This window comes from Callithrix jacchus, chromosome 1 (assembly GCF_049354715.1).
Source record: "Callithrix jacchus isolate 240 chromosome 1, calJac240_pri, whole genome shotgun sequence".
In the NCBI taxonomy this organism is placed as follows: Eukaryota; Metazoa; Chordata; class Mammalia; order Primates; family Cebidae; genus Callithrix; species Callithrix jacchus.
Genome location: NC_133502.1, coordinates 46,898,997 through 46,919,511, shown reverse-complemented (window position 1 = coordinate 46,919,511; position 20,515 = coordinate 46,898,997). Strand labels below are relative to the sequence as shown.

At 31.6% G+C, this 20,515-nt stretch overlaps 1 long non-coding RNA gene across 2 annotated transcripts in view; it reads right to left on the bottom strand.

The window, feature by feature from the left end:
- Window positions 1–20,515, bottom strand: part of LOC118152971 (uncharacterized) — a 281,809-nt gene that overhangs the window by 189,151 nt on the left and 72,143 nt on the right. For both annotated transcript variants that reach the window (XR_004742062.2, XR_004742065.3), the window contains one exon: window positions 11,173–11,294. This is a non-coding gene — a long non-coding RNA (uncharacterized LOC118152971). The remainder of the gene's footprint in view (window positions 1–11,172; window positions 11,295–20,515) is intronic.

The window sequence follows — 20,515 nt, the reverse complement described above, 5'->3', positions numbered from 1 at the left end:
TATGCCTAGGGAAATTTAATTTATGTTTACAATGCTTAAGTAATAACTATTTGAAAAACAATTTAATGATTTTTACATTTTTATGTAATAATTTGGTGCATATTTTAATAATTGGATATTCAATAATTAATAATTTATTAATCATTTAATGGTCATAAAACCCTGCGTTAGCAAAGACTGAAATCAGTAATAATCCTCTGTGTCTAAAATAGCCCTTCAGTTATTTAAGGACTCTGTCACTCCCCAGATGTAGAAAATTCACCTCAACTACACTGGCTGGAAACTAGCTTCTGCTCCAAGGTTTTACAAACAGGTCAGTTTCCCTCCCAGGTTGTGCCATTCAAATGCTCTCAGTTTTTTTTTTTTTTTCTTCTTCTTTTTTTTTTTTTAAATTAACACTCCGAACTGGTCAAGAGAATAATGCCTTTTACTTTATTAGTGAATTTACTTCACTGAAACTCATACGTGTATGTACAGAAAGCTAAGTTCAAAATACAGAAGTTACATCCACAATCAACCTGCGGACCACTGATACCTTTGTGATCTTTCAGTTCACAAAATACGTTGCATTGCTTTGAAGCTTGCTTGAATTTGGATTTCCTAATACTATGAACATTTGTCAGACTAGAAGGCTTCAGATGTGATTATGTCCACATTTTAGAGTTTTTAGAATAAAATGACAACCTAGGTCCCTGGAGGGCAGCATCTTACCAGATAGGTTAAATTCTTCAGAAATCCAATTACCTTAAGATAAGCAACTTATTTATAAACTTATTCATAAATAATTACATGTTATCATCCAAAATGGAATATTGAACAATCTTAAAAGAGACTGAGAAAATATTAGATATTTCAAAAAATTTCAATCTTATATTGCCAAATAATTATTTTAATGTTATACTATACACAGACTAATTTCAAAAATATATCTTCTAAAATAAAAATTGTATGTATCTCCATATAAAGATAAAAAGAATGTTATTATGTGACCATTAAAATAACATTGAAGTGGGAGTATATATTACCACTCCTTAGAAAACTGTATCTACTATGTTCCACTGAAGTTTGTGTTCATGTTTTCATCACAAAATAAATACTTTCTATTTAATGTTAAATGTGTTATAAGACATTAAAATAAAAACTAGATTATCTGAGGTTCCAATTCTCAAATGAATGAATCTTCAGAAATTATTATTTTGAATGCACAGATTGAAAAAATAAGATTAGTAGACTTTCTGTTTGAAAATCTGATGAGGCTGATATGCAGTTGCTATCCTTTAATTCTTAAGTAGGATTTTCCTTCTCATAAAGCAAACTCAATAAAATCTATTCTTCATTATTATGTATTCACAAAAAGTCGGAATTTAAAATGAGGAAAATTAATTGGGAAAAACCATCCAGAAAAAAATATGCTTTGTGTTTTGAATCGTTTATGGCAGAATCTTCTTAAAATCACAAATTTGTTTTGAAGTAGGTGTAGCTTCAGCTTAAGCAGGTTTGCGTCATTACAAAGATAGTCATACAACTATGACCTTAGGTTTGCATGGTGCATGTTGACAAATACTCTGTGAAGTTTTATACTTATTATGAATTTGGTAAACTGAAATTTAATACATAATTTTAAAATAAATACATGTATATCTTTTTTTTCATTTGACTGTTAATCCAATTTTTGCAAAATTGCAAAGCCTTAACAATAAAACAAGAATATCTTCAACCGTATGATAAATGATAAAATACTAAAATGTAAATCTTTGTATGGACTACCTTCACTCTACGGTCAGGCTGTTCGCTTCTATTTTCTCACATATATATCCAGCACAGATAAGTAATAATTTCTCAAGTTTCTTATTGACACACCTCCTGGTGACCTGGTTATTTCACTCATCTGAAAGTCCACATAGCATGAAGCAAGGAATAAATGACTGTATGGCTATCAGTACATCTGCAAAACAGAAAGGAGAGAACTGTCTAATGATACCTCAGTTTAATTAAAAAGCATTCTACATGCTGTCCTTGAAGTGGGATGGAGTACTAACTGTATCTGGAGGACAAAGATGCAAGAAGGTAGACCATTCATCTCTGTTCATCTATTAGCTGTGGCAGTGTGCTAATAAACTCGGCTCACTGCAACCGTGTCTCACATACCATTAAATGAGTTCATGGCAGAAGTTAGAAGCCCAATGCAAAAGTTTTCCTAACTCCATTTACTAAAGAGACTGTCCGTTCCCCAATGTATGATCTTGACACCATATTATGATTTATTTTATTCAAGTATTAGATGAAATTCCCATTATGTTTTAAAGTTTATAAAAAATACTACACAGGACAGGAGGCTTGGATCAGTAGTAAGTGTGACATTGTACTTCTGGCTGAATTAAGTACTTTCCTTTTTTTTAAGTCCAAATGATTCATCTACAAGTGTCAACTATTCTATCTTTCATTGTGAACTATTTAAATCAGATTATCATTAAGCTTTATCATTAAAGCTTTCAGTTATTTTAACTTAAGACATGCAAAATGCTAATAAATTTAAAGTAAACTAAGGCACAATTTCATCTGTATAATCATTGCTTAATAAAAATCTATATATCCAAATAGAAAATCAAACATAAAGACATATATATTTACTATTTAAAAGTATCTTTATAAAAATTTACTCTGACTTTTTATTATTCCTCTACATAAAAAGAGCTTTGTATACTTAGGTATAATTTCTTGTTTCCTTGAGGCCTTTAGCACAAGTTTGGTACTAGAAAGACATCAGTGCACTGAAACATAAGTACTTTATTTTTTTCCCGTGACAATGCCAAATTGAAGGGAAATTAAGAGAAATAATACCCACAGATCATTGAACAGTTAGTAGTACTCATACACAGAATGGTTGCCCTTTAATTTAAAAAAAAGTAAGAAGCCAATGTTAGAAGTTTAATATGTGAAAAAAAGATGAAGAAAAGAAAAAGAAGGATAAAGATGAAAGAATCTGAATCCGAAGCTATTCTTTTATTTCTTAGGAGATATTTTGAAAACAGTGGTTCAGCAATATCCACTATCAAATAAAAACGATTTTGAGTTGCAAGCAATCTTAAAAAAGAAAAGAATATATAATGTATCGAACTGACAATAATGGTTTGAGTAGCACGGCTTATTATGAAGTTGATTCGTGGTAAGGAATCAAGTTCTGTGATACTAAGTAAACTAAAATTCAAAGGCTTAAGCTTCAAAATCCAATCTATTAAAGTGGAAGTTGGGTAATGTTTCATAAGAGTAAATATTGTTTACTAGAATGTTTTTCAGAACTTCAGTCTTTTCTTCAGGAAGTTCCACATCTTTGGTAGTAAAGAAAACTAAAGAAAATAGGAAGGATTCCAAATCATGTTTAATAATTTATATGACAATTGTATGAATCTTGGAATACTATTCTTAAAAGTATATTAACAAAGATTATATATTTTCAGCATAAATTATAAATTGTTATTTTGACATTTAATGCCTGCAACTATGTATTTCTTTATAAAATAACACTTTAAATATGATTTCCTAGAAATGGATTTATAAAAGGACTAATTTGAGTCTTAATAAATAATTGACCTAATGGTTTATGAGATTAAAACCCTTTGAACTTGAAAAAATATATCCTTTGTTTTAGTTTTATTATTTTTTAATGATTACAATCTTGTATATATCATAGAACATGTCATTGAATAAACAGTTGTTAAGCAGATTAATGAATCAACAAATACATGCTACTAAGTCTGTAGTCCTTAGCACTAAATGTTCAAAAGGCCAATATCGGTTTGTGATAGAATTTTTAATATTTAGGAAAAGAAGATGATTTGGCTGAGTTGACAGAATTAAGGGACTCATTATTATTTTTTAAATTATATTGCATCCATTATTATTGTTGAGAACTTTGCTCTTACAAGAGTATGCTTAATGAAATTTACTTTTATTTTCCTTATTTTTCAAAAATATTGTCAAATGTATGTCTGTCTTCACATTAAGTACAGTATAATACTGAGAGTATAAAACAAACCCACACAAAACTAACAATCTACATGGCAACTTTACACATAATACATTTCCATAACATACTTCAAAATGAAGCATAAGCAAATCATATTTATTTTATATGATACCAAACTTCACTTATAATATAGTAATTATATTACAATAAAAAAGATATAATTTCACTATTCAGTTATATATTTCTAACCTTGAGACATTCAATTATAGGTTATTTGAGAACATTTTATTCACAGAGGTTGACCTCTGTAAAGATTAAGGAATTGGTAAATACTGATAAATATTTTTCTCCATTATGTTGGAGAGACATCAAGGCAAAAGTTTGTTTAATTTTACTATTCTTTAGTTTTCCATGGAGCATATATTTGAGAAATATTTGTTTTATTATGCTTTAAGTTCTGGGGTACACGTGCAGATCATGCAGGTTTGTTACATAGGTATATATGTGCCATGGTGGTAGTTTGCTGCATCCATTGTCCCGTCATCTACATTAGGTATTTCTCCTCATGTTATCCCTCCCCAATTGCCTCACCTCCTTCTATTCCTCCCCTAGTCCTGCACTGCCCAGGCGCCAGTGTGTGATGTTCTCCTCCCTGTGTTACGGTGCTCTAATTGTTCAACACCCATTTATAAGTAAGAACATGTGGTGTTTGGTTTTCTATTCCTATGTCAGTTTGCTGAGAATGATGGTTTCCAGTTTCATCTATGTCCCTAAAAAGAACATGAACTTATCTTTTTTATGGCTGCATAGTATTCCACGGTGCATATGTGCCACATTTTCTTTATCCAGTCTATCATTGATGGGCATTTGGGTTGGTTCCATGTCTTTGCTATTGTGAATAGTGCTGCAATAAACATACCTGTGCATGTGTATTTATAATAGAATGATTTATAAACTTTTGGGTGTATACCCAGTAATGGGATTGCTGGGTTAAGTTGTATTTTTTTTTCTAGATCCTTGAGGAATTGCCACACTGTCTTCCATAATGGTTGAATTAATTTACACTCCCACCAACAGTGTGAAAGTGTTCGTATTTTTTCACATTCTCTCCAGAATCTGTCTCCAGATTTTTTAATGCTCACCATTCTAACTGGTATGAGGTGGTATCTCAATGTAGTTTTGATTTTCATTTCTCTAATGACCAGTGATGATGAGCTTTTTTTCATATGTTTGTTGGCTGCATTGATGTCTTTTTTTGAAAAGTGTCTATTCATATCCTTTGTCCACTTTTTGATGATGTTGTTTGTTTTTTTCTTGTAAATTTGGTTAAGTCCTCCTTAGATTCTGGATGTTAGCACTTTGTCAGATGGGTAGACTGCAAAATTTTTTCCAATTCTGTTGGTTGCTGGTTCACTCTAATGATTGTTTCTTTTGCTGTGAAGAAGCTCTTAAGTTTAATTGGATCCCTTTTCTCAATCTTGACTTTTGTTGCCATTGCATTTGGTGTTTTAGACATGAAGTCCTTGCCTATGCCTATGTCCTGAATGGTATTGCCTAGGTTGTCTTCTAGAGTTTTTATGGTGTTTGGCCTCATGTTTAAATCTTTAATCCATCTAGAGTTAATTTTCATATAAGGTATAAGGAAGGGATCCAGTTTCAGCTTTCTGCATATGGCTAGCCAGTTTTCCCAACACCATTTATTAAATAGGGAATCCTTTCCTCATTGCTTGTTTTCATCAGGTGTGTCAAAGATCAGATGGTTGTAGTTCTGTGGTGTTATTTCTGAGACCTCTGTTCTGTTCCATTGGTCTATATCTCTGTTTTGGTACCAGTACCATGCTGTTTTGATTACTGTAGCATTGTAATCTAGTTTGAAGTCAGGTAGTGTGATGCCTCCAGCTTTGTTTTTGTTTTCTATTTTTTTTTTGCTTAGGATAGTCATGACTATGTGTGCTCTTTTTCAGTTTCATATAAAGTTTAAGGTGGTTTTTTTCTAATTCTGTGAAGAAAGTCATTGGTAGCTCAATGGGGATAGCATTGAATGTATAAATTACTTTTGGGCATTATGGCCATTTTCCCAATATTGATTCTTCCTAACCATGAGCATGGGATATTTTTCTATCTGTTTCCCAGACTAATGAAAAAGAAAAGAGAGAAGATTCAAATAAATGCAATAAAAAATGATAAAAGGGATATTGTCACCAATCCTACAGAAATATAAACTACTATCAGGGATTACTAAAAACACCTCTATGCAGATAAACCAGTAAATCTAGAGGAAATGAATAAATTCTTGCACAGTTATACCCTCCCAAGACTATACTAGGAAGAAAGTGAATTCATGAAGAGACCAATAACAAGGTCTGAAGTTGAGACAGTGATTAATAGCCTTCCAACTAAGAAAGGTCGAGGACCAGATGGGTTCACAGCCAAATTCTACCATAGATACAAAGAGGAACTGGTACCGTTCCTTCTGAAACTATTCCGAACAATACAAAAAGAGGGAATCCTCCCTAATTCGTTTTATGAGACCAAGATCATCCTGATACCAAAACATAGCAGAGATGCAATTAAAAAAGAAAATTTCAGGCCAATATCCATGATAAATATTGATGCAAAAATCTTCAGTAAAATACTGGCAAACTGAATCCAACAGCACTCAAAAAGATATCCATCACAATCAAGTCAGCTTCATCCCAGGGGTGCAAGGCTGGTTCAACATCCACAAATCTATAAACGGAATCCATCACATAAAGAGAACCAAACATAAAAACCATATGATTATCTCAATAGATGCAGAGAAGATCTTCCACAAAATTCAACTGCCCTTTATGCTAAAAACTCTCAATAAACTAGGCATCGATGGATCGTATCTCAAAATCATAACAGCTATTTTTGACAAACCCACAGCCAATATCACACTGAATGGGCAAAAACTGGAAGCATTCTCTTTGAAAACTGGCACAAGACAAAGATGCCCTCTCTCACTACTCCTATTCAGCACAGTGTTGGAAGTTCTGGCTAGGGCCATCAGTCAAGAGAAAGAAATAAGGGTAATCCAATAGGAAGAGAAGACTTTAAATTGTCTCTGTTCGTTGATGACATCATTGTATATTTAGAAAATCCTATTGTCTCAGCCCAAAATCTCCTTGAGCTGATAAACAACTTCAGCAAAGTCTCAGAATACAAAATCAATGTGCCAAAATCATAAGCATTCCTATACACCTATAACAGACAAACAGAGAGCCACATCATGAGTGAACTTCCATTCACAATTGCTACAAACAGAAAAAAAATACCTAGGAATACAACTAACAGGGGATGTGAAGGACCTTTTCAAGGAGAACTACAAACAACTGCTGAAGAAAATAAGAGAGGGCACAAACAGATGGAAATATTTGTTAAGTGAATGAAAAAGCAATAATTATGGTGAGCTCTAAAAAGAGGCGTCAGTGATGAAATGACCACAGGATTTGATCTTGGACGTCCCCAGTGACAAAGATGAGAATAATTTCAGTAGAGTTTTGAGAATAGAAGCCTAGAAAGAGTAGCTTCAAAAAAAGCAGTGAGCCTAAAAAGACAAAATAATAAATAACAAATTTAATACATTTTCTTATAAACTGATAAAACCCAAGAAAAATATTTTATTTATGTATCTCCAAGATTATCCCCTATTCCTTCTGCATAGTATACACTTAAAATAAATGTTTGAAAGCTATTACTTCATCAGTATATGAAATTAAGTTTCAGAGTGTTACAAGCTATTCTCTTTAAATTATTATAAATAATTATAAATGTATAATAGTATTCCCATTTCACTTCTAATGAAGTGGGACTTCATCTCCATTTTTTTCTAATGGCGCTGGAGGAACTAATAAAAAGAGTCGCTTATATTATTTTATTTTTGAAACAGAGTCTTGCTCTTGTTACCCAGGCTGGAGTGCAATGGCGCGATCTCGGCTCACAGCAACCTCCACCTCCTGGATTCAGGCAATTCTCCTGCCTCAGCCTCCCGAGTGGCTGGGATTACAGGCACGCGCCACCATGCCCAGCTAATTTTTTGTATTTTTAGTAGAGACGGAGTTTCACCATGTTGACCAGGATGGTCTCGATCTCTTGACCTCGTGATCCACCCGCCTCGGCCTCCCAAAGTGCTGGGATTACAGGCTTGAGCCACCGCGCCCAGCCTATTTTAAGCAACCTATTCCTAATGATGCATATTGTAGTCCTAGGATCTTCAAATCCCTTCATTCATAATTATATTCTTCTCATAATTATTAAGATTTATATCATATTACACAGTTTTGTCTGTTGTAAAACAGCCATTATATAAAAATATTCCCATATAATCCCTATATAAGTATGTATTATATTTGTATGTATATTTTCTTATATTTACTAAGTCTGTCTTTTCACCTTTTTCATTTATTACGAGGCACATTTTTTAGCATTATATATTTATCATATACTTAGACTGAAAAGAAGAAAGCAAAATTAAGGCTGTGATTTTTTTATTGTATCTGGTGACATATTCTAATAATTTTGTTATGTAATATAATGCATTTTTATCTGTAATTATAAGTGCTATATAGTATTTTTCTCCAGTAGCTTTTTATTTATGAATAATTAATATTTCAAATATTTCATTTTTAATTCTTATGCACTGAAATTGAGAAAAGTGAGCTGTAAAATAAATCCATGAAAAAAATTGTGATTTCCCTTGTAGAGCTATGTAATATATTTTTTTACATAGTTCATTACATGGATATGTACATACTTTTCTGATTTGAAACTGTCCAATATTACATTAAAAATAGATTTTAATTTTACAATCTTGAACTCCAGAGGCTTTATTATGTAGCAAAATTTGTGCCATTGTAAAGCAATCAATTAATAGACTATTATCTGGAGTCTATGAAAAGATTACTAACAGCACAAGTAAACTACTATCATCTTTCCAGTAACATCATTCTCCTCTGGAGACACCTGGTACAACAATATAATTACCATTAGTAAATCTCAGGGAATATGCTAAATTTAAATTGAAGTAATCAAATTTTCTCGCTCAATTGAGAATATGTACTAGTCAGGCATCAAGTATACAACAATTTTGTCTTTTAAAATTGCAATAACTTCAAATATACACAAAAGCATAAACGGGGTAATACATACATATTGTTTTGTTTTGGTTTTGGAGCTTACATTTTTGCTATTATATTGACTTAGTGGCAAAAGATATTCAGGTGATAATAGTGAACATTTTTAAATAGCTAAAAGCTATTTTAATACTTTAGTTCCTGTCCAAAAAATTTAATAGTCAGCAATGTACCTTGAGCACAAAATCAATAATGAACTAGCATACCAAGTAATATTTATGTATATTCACAATACATAATTCCATTAACATTTGTTTCAAGGATATTTTAAGTAACATTAATTTTGTTTCTTATTGAATCACATTATCAAGTTTATCAAAATAAGATATTGCACATTTCAGCTGATAAGAACAGTAGTCAAAAAATTATATGATGACATTATTTAGGCTCATTTATCAGTGAGGTCTTAATGTTCACCTTCAACTGGGTTTAAAAGAGCTGATGGGTCAAGAATAATGAAAACCAAGACAACCATTAGTTTAATAGCAGTGGATGTCACTAATGACCTTCAATAAGAGCAGTATCAGTGGAGTGCTGTAAGTGCCACCTTCATTTGTACTGGTAGAAAAAAAAGAATATTAAGAGAAAAAATAGAGGAAGTGAGCTTAGATAGCACCTATAAGATTTTTATTGCTCTTACTGTGGTTGTGGTTATTGCTTTTTGTTTGCAAAGGGAAGGAGAAAAAAATCAAGTAAAGAAAGGTCAAAACTGTTCATGAGCTTATTTTATTTATTTTTAAAGTTAATAAAACTTTTCATTGAATATGTGAAAGCTTCCTATAGAATGAAGAAAATGATGATACAAGAGAGGAACTAAAAAATTGTCAATATGCTTGAGTTGCATAAGGAGGATACAATTTTTATATACAAATAGTGTTAAATACTCTTGTAGAAATATAGATAGCATGGAGAAAATAGTCATGTATATATAGGTACAGGTGGGCAGATGCTGTGAATAGAGCATCCACAGGTTGTCTTCTTGTTTATTTGTAAGGGAAATGGACGGCACTGTCAAAGTGGAAGCTCAGAATGTGCAACAGTTTGGTGGAGATTGAAAGAAAAAAGAAAATCTCAACCGTATCAAGAAGAGTGGGATAATAAAAGAATTAGGATCCAAAAGGGAAGTAGGGCAGTTAAGGGGCTAGTAACTTTTGGTAAAGTGTTAAGGAGTACACTTAGGTCAATTAGTATGAATTTAAATTGGCTCCATTACAATGACTTTGTATTGTACTCTGGAGGTAATCAGCTATGTGGGTCCAGACATGGAACACCCCGAGACTGGATTTTTGTTTGGTCAGAGTAGCAAAATGGATTTAAAGAAGACAAAGGAATGAAGGATACGTGCAAGGTTCTGTTAGGCTTCTAGATTTCAGGTGTTGATATATCAAATTAAGTGACCTGGAGCCATCGCATGTGATGTTCAGAGACTGGAGTGACCAGAATTAAAATTATAGATGCCAGACTACTGGCAATATTATTTATATGACCACAATTAACAAGAGAATTTCGAGAGGAATAATGTTGAAGACAGCGGGAGTGGACTCAATGTTGAAATCTTCTATTGTAATATCTATATAAAAGGGATAAAGTAATATTTTTTCCACACTAATTTGCTGGCATTGATATTAGTAAGCTCAATTCTCTGTAAATGTACTATGCTTTGACTATATTTTACTATACTTTTACTGTCTGATTATTTGTAGTTCCCTTGTAGTAATGCAGGGAGATAAAAGAGGGAAAAATAGCGGTGGTTTATTTTCTCCTTTTACTCTGGAGCAACAAGGTCCTTTTACCCGTTTTTTTTTGTTTTTTTTTGTTTTTTTTTTTCAGCACCGAAATATGAGTTTTTCCTTGGGATGGTTGGGACTGTTCTGCCATTGACATTCCAGAGTATAGTTCCTTCTCTGGGGTTGGTATACAAATAAACAAACAAAAAGCAACACCTAACAAACAGTTAATGGGGATTCCCCACACGCTCTGCTTCCAGGACTCAGGCCCATCCTTGAGCCAAAGCTTTAGGAAAGAAACAAAGAAGACAAAATAAATCACCTCAGTGCTATGTTGCTCTTTCTTGAGGTTTTGAATCCCTTCTCAATCTGTGTGCTTTTTTATTTTTCAGAGTCCTTGGACATTTGTGTTTATGTATTAGATCAATAAATTTCCATTGTAATCTGTGGGAAAAATAGAATTGAATAAGTCCACTTTTACCAATACTAGAGTTCCAAGATTGCATTATTTAATTGATAAAAATAAACTTATGTGCAAAGGAAAAAATAATCACAACCAATAGTAGAAGGAAAATTGAGATTTCTTTGAGAAAAAAATTTGCAGATACAATGAGAATTTATCATATAGATAGCATATCTATTACAGATAGCACATTAAGAATTAAAATTTGTTTTTGGCATTAACTTCAAGTTAAAATATATATATTTTCATTACTGTGAGTTATTAAAAATAATATGTATACACATTTAGATAACCTAAAAATTGTTTTTGTTAGTTAGTGTTTTTGTTAGTTTTGTGTAATTAGTTGTATGCAAGAATATTTTTTCTAAAATATTATTTATTAGATGTTAAATGCATGTTCTCTTTTGCTCTTTGTAATATTTTATAAGACGAAAAACTAAGGTAATATAAAATTGAAATATCTTATAAGCATTCCTATGGAATAAATAATATAACACTCATGAGAAAAAAATTACCATGCACCTAGTAAAATTCTATGACAGCCTCAGTAAGAAAGAAAGGATTATCATACTCTTTATGAAGTCTCTTTGTATGTGATGTACTGACACTTATTTGTTTTAGGACAGAATAATGTTGTAATGTATTTCTTGATCAAAATATGATAGCCATCCAATTTAAGTAAAAACTGCCATACTAAACGTTAAGCATTTAGTTTCTATTTGAAAGCATGCCAGATAGTGTATACGTGGTGTGTGGCGTGTGTATCTGCACATACAAAAAGAGAATCGTTTGATATTGCATCAGAAATGTCCAAGTGCACAAGCCAAAGATAAACAGTACAGTGACAAAATTTCTGTATCATTCAATGTCATATGCCTTGGCTGCAGCATCCCATTAAAAGTCACATAAATTATTGTCCAGTTTTACTTCAATGGTTGGAAATAAATTACTTCCACATCTCTTATGGATTAAGTTATCTCTATGCCTACATATAAATCATGCTGAAAGAAACCAAATTACCCCCCAAATGCTCATAGACCCACATTCTTCATTCATAATAACACACATTTCATCTACAGACATTTAATAGTGTAGTGCAGTTAATATGTTTTAAAGATGACCCTATAACACTCAGGATTATTAACTACAACAAATCTGAACAGCAATTCAAGGTTGCTAGTTTCTTGTCAGTATAGTAGATCACTTTAATTCAAGATATACCTGATACATTTCAGCTGCTCTCTACTTTTAAAAGCAATTTTCTCTACTCCCTCCTTTCAGGACCAATAAAAGAAAAAGAGTCAGAATGTTAGGGTAACTTTAATTTAGTTACTTCAGCTCTAGAGTGTTTAAATCTGTCCTGGTTTAAATATAACTTCAGCTGCTTAAAACTTATCTTCTACTACATGTTCCAACTTTAAAACTCACAGAGTTAGTTTTAAGAAGGCATTATAGATTTTTTTTATTTGAAAAGTAACTCAGCCATGACTTTGCAACTGAATTTCAGTCAGAACTGCCATAATTGAACTAAATATTGCAGAGGAAATATTAAACAAAAACAAAAAGTTTTGAAAATGATGCACTCATTTTTCATTACATCAAAGACAAATGTCTTAATATATATGCATTTTTCAAAACTGGAATTAAAAAGATAAGGAAACAGCATTTATAGAACTGCTTAAATAATAATGCTAATAAAGATGAATAGAAATAATAAAAATAAAAACAGGACTTTAATTGATTATAGGCTACTATTACTAACAGAAAGTTTGGTGAAGAGAAGACATATTGCAATCAAAATATATCTATTCTATAAATAATGGTATGTTTTGCAAATCATATGCAATTGGAGTAATTCATTACATCATAAGAAAAAGGATTGAAATGTTAATTTAGGCTCATACACACCATAAACTCATCCAATACTAATGTTAAGAAAAATTCAACTACAGAGAATCATCACATTGAGGCAAAACATTATTTTCTTAGAGAAGTCAGGCATATCTGAATCTGTCTCTCATATTTCCCAGCAAAAAAAAAAAAGTAGCCTTTTGTTCCAGAATTATGGTCCATTATTGTTTTTGATTTAATAGGTAAAAAGTTTTGAGCAGAAATCCTACTAAAGCCAATTTAAAATATAATATATTTTTTAACTTTCTGCTAAAAGATCAAATTGGGGATCATTACCACATTCAGAAGTAGATTTACTGGGGTCATTCATTACAGCAAATGGAGATTCCCAACAGAGATGAACAGGATACAACCTGGGTTTAACTCTTTGTTTCCCAGTTTTGATATTGTATTAGTATGACAACTACATTCTACATGTGGATTTAGTTAGGACAAAGGAGAGGAAAAGTGATGGATTCAATAAAGGAGAATAAAGGTAATAAAAAGAAAGGTTATTCTCCAATAAAAAACAGTTGAAGGGGAAAATGTAAAATATATATTCTGTTATATATTTCAGTGTTACACTGAATATGTAGTAGTGTATTACAAACAGAAAGGATGCAACCATAACAATCTGGTCATGTTCAAAATGCATACATATTTTTATGTGACAAACTAAGGCATGTGCATTTTATATGACAACTTTCTTCCTCATGAATGTCCACATTTATTTTAAAAAAATCTTTCTTCAGTAAAGAAACAGTTTACCAAAAAAATTATAGAAGAAAATACTGTATTGAAGATGAGATATTAAAAACAAAAATGCAGAATTCTCTATACTTAATATACATCTCATAATACAAATAAGTGGCAATTTCAAAGACATAAAGTTTGGTTGGTGTGTAAAAGTTCAGATTAAAAGCCATAGTGCAAATAGAATAATAAAGGTATACTTCCCATAAGAACATATTGTTAATGCTTTATATTAATTATCGAGATGTGAGTACAGATACTGTAATGTTATGGATAATATTCGCTTTAGGAATTTACTGTTTACTTGTTATTTATTGTTTTACATATGCTAGCTAAAAATTATAAAAACTTTCAAAATTTGACAACTGTTTATCCTGATCATATATGAGGGTATTTTAACGAATTTTTTATTTATGCATATGTGTATGTGTGTGTGTGTGTATACATGTATATAATATACATATATATGATAGACATACATCTTAACATAAATTTTGCCTCTAATTATACATAGTCTATTTCATAAGTTCAAAGACTTGTCTTATCACATTTTAATGATTTTGAAGATTTCCATAGTGTAAAATTATATTAAAATACACCTACCAGCCATAACCAAGAAGCACAAGTTATGAGGAAGAGTATGACGTTGTTGGATTACTAGACAAAATCTGCCCTCAAATGTAAGGAATAATTGTTCATGTTACATAGAGAGACTTTAAAACAATAACGATAATTACTAAAAGGGAGTCTGTTTCTTGTTATTAACATGTACGAGTAATTCTAAACAGTCAGTCATAAAATATTACTCTCTGAAACGCTAGACACTTCTGCCAAAAAAAAGTAAAACTACTCTTTAAAGCTTTATTGATGTGTTTGTAATAAATTGATTTAAAATTTAATGTCTTTTCTAAAACAATTTAATTATGGATGTTCTTATCATCAAATTGGAAATGCAGATGAAATTATAATCCCCAGAAACAATACTAACCATTGAGGCTGCAAGAGATAGAAATTACCAGTGCTCAGTGGTGCTTAATTTAATCTGAAAATTAAAGTAAACCAACAAAATCTCTGAAAGTAAAAAAAACTAAGATTCAAATTATTATTTTCATATTTAGAAAAAAGCGAGGTACTTCAAAATAAGTGTGAGCTTGCACAAATAGTAAAAATGTTACTATACATTATAGCACTTATTCTTTTTCATTATAAAAATTGCTGTTATAAATCCATGTATTTCTCTAATAGCTAATGTGAAAATTGCTTTTATTGCTTAACATGCTGTTCATAATAAATGTAATAATAAGTAATTAAATTGTCTCTTGGTCTCACATCTCTTAATTTCACACAGAAAAAAAAAGACTGACTCTTGAGAAGTTTATAGCTTTATGTCTCTAAGACATCTGTGTACATCAAATTAATTTTGGACCACATAGTATATTACAAAGCATGACAACATCAATGTTTGTATCATTGTTGCAGTGGCCTATATAGGCAAACTTCATTAAAAAATTATTGTATATCTTCATATAATAACACTTGTGTAATATATAATGCACACCTCCATATCAAGAGATACTTTCTTATAATAGAAACAGAAAAGATATATATAACTTCCAAAAGTGAGTCCTAAGATCTCAAAGAATAAATATTTCCAAATGGATCAAAATTGTCAAATCTAACACAGAAATTGAATATTCAAGGACATTTCCACGGATCTTCTGATCATAAGATAAGCAGATTCAATCAAACATCATCATTTCCCCACACCTTAACTCTATATAAACTACTTGATGCCAACTTGAGCAAATCAGAATAAACAAGTAAATTGAATTGAAATAAAGAGCATAATAGGAAATGCTAGGGGTCTCATTTGCTTGTTTTAAATATTCAAATACTACTTTTTATATAAAAAGAAACCCCAAATAAGAAACAAAATAAACCATCAAATCATAAATAATATTAATATATGATTTTAAAACTTTTTATTGTATTTGTTTATTTTTATTGATACATATTAGATGTTCATATTTTGGGGGTATGTGTGACAATCTGATACATTTATATAATAAATCAGAGTAATTGGGATATATACATCACCTTAAATATGATTTCTTTAGAAACATTCAAATTATTCTCTTCTGTATTTTGAAGTGTACAAATAATAATGTCAATTATAGTCGCCCTACTAATCCTCAGGTTTTATTTCTTCTTTGTAAGAGTATATATTTACCTATTAATTAATCTTGCTTTATCCCTTTCCCCCACCTTTCCCCACCCCTCCTGGCCTCTGGTAACCAGTAATTTCTCTCTTCAGGAGATCTACTTTTTAAGTCTTCTACATATGAGTGAGAACATGCAATATTTGTCTTCTTGTGCTTCGGTTATTTCACTTAACATAATGACCTCCAGATGCATCCATGTTACTACAGATGATAAGATTTTATTATATGTTATGGCTGAATAATATTCCATTGTGTATATATGCCACATTTTCTTTATCCATTCACTCACTGATGGACACAGGTTGATTCCATATTTTGCCTCTCATGAATAGTGCTACAAAAACATGGGCATGCAAATACCTCTTTGTGATGTAGATTTCCTGTTTTTGAATATACACCCAGTAGCAGAAGAGTTCTTAAAACCTTTAAATAAAATTGAGAAATTACAAAACTTTGAAAAAGCCATTACTGACTAAACTTAGAGTAAATTTTGCCACTTTTTAAATAATTTTCCAGTAATTCTTAGATTAGTGAAAGGTATGTGAAACGGAGGTCATCCCCAGCATAAAAAAGAGAAAGCAAAAAAATCTATAAACTGAATTAAATCTTCAGTGGGAGAAAATCAGAACTAGATACATTCTATTTCCCAACACATGTATGTTATCAATAATATTTCGTGGACATTATTCCCAATTTTTTTCTTACTAGCTCTAAACATTCCACAGTATGACCTATATCTCTGTCACTTGTATCTCTGTTAATGGTATTCTGATGGTTTGTTTTGTTTTTTCTTTTACTATAGCAAAAAATGTTGTGGTGATCTTGGCTCTTTACATGGTTTTTCCTGGGGTAATTCTTCCTGGAGTAATTCTATGTAGCAGGGTTACACAGCATGCAGCACTGTAGTATTTTGGAACATATTGCCAAAATCACACCCCAACCAGCAGTGTGTAAGAGTGCCCATTCACCAACACTGGTGACAATCAAATGGTAGTTTTCATATATTAGAGGGATAAATCCTGTGGTGTAGTTTGTGATTGTAATTAATAGCACTGTTTTGCATATTCTAAAATATCTAGTTACTTTGATTTCTAATTTTATAAATTTTCTAATTTTATGAAGTGATATACTTTATTCATTTTCTTTCTTTCTTTTTTTTTTGAGACAAAGTTTCACTCTTGTTACCCAGGCTGGAGTGCAATGGCGTGATTTCGGCCCACCGTAACCTCCACCTCCTGGGTTCAGGCAATTCTCCTGCCTCAGCCTCCTGAGTAGCTGGGATTACAGGCACACGCCACCATGCCCAGCCAAATTTTTGTATTTTTAGTAGAGACGGGGTTTCACCATGTTGACCAGGATGGTCTCGATCTCTTGACCTTGTGATCCACTCGCCTCAGTATTCATTTTCAAATATAATAATATTAGAATTTTATTAATTTTATAAAACTTCTCTATCAATATCTTGTAACTTTCATTTGTTCTGCTCAAATATTTCCCTTTTTACTTAGATATTAATTCTGTGTCCATAAAACTATTTTTAAATTATATGTTGTTGATTCTATTATTTTCTTCCTTTGTTTGTTTATTTATCCATTTAGTTTCATTCATGTTAAGTGTTAGTCGAAAGTTGACACTATTTTCTATTCATTTCTGGACTTTGGTATTAGAATCTAACAATCTGAAATTTTGTATCTTGAATATTCAGATTAATTCTCATAAATTAATACCACATACAGACATACCTCATTTTATTTCGCTTCATTTTACTGCACTTCACATATATTGTGACTTCTATACAAATAAAAGGTTTGTGGCAAACCTGAACCATAGAATTCTATCAAAACTATTTTTCCAACAGCATTGCTCACTTCATGTTTCTGTGTCACATTTTGGTGATTCTCACAATATCTTAAATTTTTAAAGTAATTATTATTATAATTATTATTGTAACTGTGATCAGTAATCTTTGCTGTTACTATTGTAATAGCTTTTGGGTGCCATTAACCATGCTCATATAAAATAGCCAGCAAACCTGATCCATAAATGTTGTGTGTGTTCTAATGGCCCTCAATGGGCCAATTCCCCGTCTTTCTTCCTCTCCTCAGGCCTCCCTTTTACCTGAGACACAACAATTGAAATCAGGCTGATTAAGAAGTGTTCATCGGCCTCTAAATGTTCAAATAAAAGAGTCAAATGTCTCTAAATAATAATTTAAAAAAAACTGGAAATAATTAAGCTTAGTGAGAAAGGCATGTTGAAAGCTGAGACACGCCTGAAAGCTAGGTCTCTTGTGGCAGTTAGCAAAGTTCTGAATTCAAAAGAAAAGTTTTAAAGGAAATTAGAATTACTACTTTAGTGAGCATATGAAAGATGAGAAACCAAAATAGCCTTGATGACCTTATGGAGAAATTTTAGTGATCTGAAGAGAGCAAACCAGCCACCACATTCCCCTAAACAAAGGTCTGATCCAAGGCAAATTCCTAAATCTTCAATTCTCTGAAGGCTGTGTGAGGTGAGGAAGTTGCTGAAGAGACACTGAAGCTAGCAGAGGTTGGTTCATGCAGTTTAATAAAGAAAGCTATTTCCACAACATAAAAGTATAAGTTTAAGCAGCAAATGCTGATGTAGCAGCTGCAGCAAATTATCCAGAAGATCTAGCTAAGATAGTTGCTGAAGGTGGCTACATCAAACCATACATTATCAATGTAGTGGAAACAACCTTCTATTAGAAAAAGACACCATTGAGGACTTTGATAGCTAGAGAGGGCAAGTCAATTCCTGGCTTCAAAGCTTCAAAGGACAGGTGGGTGTGATGGCACAGGCCTGTAGTCCCAGAGGGTTCAGGCAGGAGCACTGCTTGAGCACAGGAGTTCAAGTCCAGCCTGGGCACCATTGCAAGAACCCATCCCTAAAAAAAAAAAAAAAAAAATTCTTCAAAGAACAGGCTTCAAAGGACAGTATGACTTTTCCAAGAGACTAATGCAGCTGGTGACCTTAGGTGGAAGCCAATCCTCATTTATCATTCTGAGAAGTCTAAGAGCCTTAAGAATTATCCTAATTTGACTTTGCCTATGCTCTAGAAATGGAACAACAAAGTCTTCATAAGAGCATATCCAATTATAACATAGTTTATTGAATATTTTAAGCTCACTTTTGAAACCTACTGCACAAGAAAGAAAATTCTTTCAAATTTTTATTGCTTATTGACAATGCACCCAAGAGCTCTGATGAAGATATACAAAGATGAATGTTGTTTTCTTGCCTGCTGACACAACACCTATTCTGTAGCCCATGGATCAAGGATTAATTTTGACAATGAAGTCTTATTAGTTAAAAAATATAGTTTGTAAGCATATAACTGCTATAGATGGTGATTCTTTTGATGGATCTGGGCAAAGTAAATTGAAAACATTTTAGAAATTGGTATGACTCACTTTGTGCAATATTTGCTTTTTTGAGTTGTGCAGTTGTCTGGAACTATACCTGCAATATCTTCGAGGAATGACTGTAATCCCAAATCTATTTAAGCTATATTTTCTGTCTATCTATCTATATTAATCATTCTACCATATATATATATATATACACACACACACACACACACACACACATACACACATATATATGTATATAATATTTATGCATGTGATAGCAACTTAAATATAAGTAGACTAATTCAACAAACCCTATCTAGAAGTTTTTAATCTTCTGAGGCTCTATTCTGTTTTTCTAATCACTAAAATTTATCTACCAAATTCCAGTTCTCTAACAATAAGAAGACATTTTTCACATTTTCTTTAGTAACACTTTCAGGAATCTGACAAAATGTAGTATGAGATCTAGTAATATCTTCAATATTTTACTCTTCCAGGAATTTGGTTCTTTTGACCAATAGTTTCAGAACATTTTTTAATGGCATGTGCTAAAGATACATTTTAACCTCTGGTTGTTCTGTGTTTATTGAATCATAGTTGAGAAAAATAGGTAAAAAAAAAAAAAGAAAGTATTAAAGTTGGAATGGGTTGTTGAATTAAGCATATCATAGGCTATCCCAGAATAGAACCAATACTTTAGGAAAGTGGGTGATTTAAATTGAAGAGAGTCATAAGTGCTAAATATTTACTATTTATCTCAGCTATCTGTCCTCTTTTTGAAAAAGTTTGAGTGTGAGACATGCTTATATTGCCAATAGCTGTTCTTTATCCAGATTAGTTAGCCTCTTTTTGATTATGTTTTTCCTTGAATTTAATTTTTTCTTCTATACATTCATAGATTTTAAAAATAGAAACTGTAATTAATAGAATTGTAATGCTTTACTTTTTTTTCTCTGTAATGGT